The 1,334-nt window shown below is 42.3% G+C and overlaps 1 pseudogene; it reads right to left on the bottom strand.

Moving 5' to 3' along the window:
* Positions 1–414: 414 nt before the first annotated feature.
* Positions 415–823, bottom strand: LOC101569402 (annotated as a pseudogene).
* Positions 824–1,334: the final 511 nt, after the last annotated feature.

Raw genomic sequence — 1,334 nt, 5'->3', positions numbered from 1 at the left:
TTGAATTTTTTTCTGCTAGATTAATTAGTCTGCCATCCTTAATCTCAGTCTTAGGAAAATTCTCTGAACAAAAGCAAAATGAAGACAAACTTTCTGCCAAGGCATAACACACATGGTCTGGGTTCTGAAAGCCAATACAGTCCTTCTTCCCAGTAGAAAACTCCTAAGCATGATCTTTATTGGCAAAATTTCTATCAGCATTCTGGTCTTCTGAGCTCTGATCAGAATCTCCCATTAAGTGCAGCCCTAGGCCTGGTGTTCAGCTCTCCTTTCTTTTTTTTTTCCTCTGAATGTCTTCAGGGCAGGTTTGGCTGGCTTGAGTTGTGGGGATGGAACCACAGCAACCTGAGTCTGACTGCTTTTTTTTTTTTTTTTTTTTAATTTTTAATGATAGAAACAAACAAACAAAAATGTCTAAAACCAAAGCTTCTGGAAGAACCACTTATTCTTGCCTGTCCTGTATCTCTTCTCAGATTTGACCTTGACTCCCACCGGGCCTTGTGTTTGAGGGCTGAGTCTCCAAAGAAGTCCTTATTGACCACTGTTTTGTCCAGGGGAATATTCACAGAGTACCTTGTGGGCAGAGGTGGTTGTAATTATAAGCTTTCACAAAGGACTTGATCTTCAACCTCTTGGCGATTTTCTTCTTGCCCATGGCAGCTGTCACTTTGTGGGGATAGTGGTCAATCCCAGCCACCAGGGCATGACTGTAGGAGTGGTCGGAGCTGCTCTCATCAATGTTCTTCATGATGACAACTTTGCATCCAGAGTAGCTTCTGGCGCGGACCAGCAACACTTTCCCCAGTTTCATGAGCTTGCCCATTGTGACTGCAATGAGCCAGAGTGGCAGCAGGAAGGACAGAAGTACACTTCCTCCAGCTCTACTTCTTCACTTGACATTCACAATCCATTCTCAACTCTTCCCTTCCCACAAGCCAGTTCCAAAGCTCTTGATCCACATTGCCAGATACAATCATACCAATGACTTTACTAGTTTATTTTGTTGTTACTGAGAAAACATAGCAACATCCAAATGTAAATTTGGATTTATTTAGCTCACACTTTGTAGAGATCTTAGTTCATAACTGGATGGATTGAGGCAGGGTGGCTTGAAAGAAGGACATTGCAGAATAGAACTAATTCTTGGCAGGCAGAAGACAGCAAAAGCAAGCAAGCAGGGGACCTTTACAGTTTGTTTTTGTTCCCATTATTTTATCCAGGTTACTTTAATCAGGTAGTACTCACACTTAATTCTAGTGTCCTTGAGCCTAGAATTTCACCATGAATCAATCCCAGCATCACACTAGATCCAGCCACCTCTGGAAATGCTCTAT

This window comes from Octodon degus, unplaced genomic scaffold (genome assembly GCF_000260255.1).
Source record: "Octodon degus isolate 3935 unplaced genomic scaffold, OctDeg1.0 scaffold00133, whole genome shotgun sequence".
NCBI classification, from domain to species: domain Eukaryota; kingdom Metazoa; phylum Chordata; class Mammalia; order Rodentia; family Octodontidae; genus Octodon; species Octodon degus.
The sequence above is the reverse complement of the archived record's forward strand: the minus strand, read 5'-3'. Positions and strand labels throughout refer to the sequence as shown.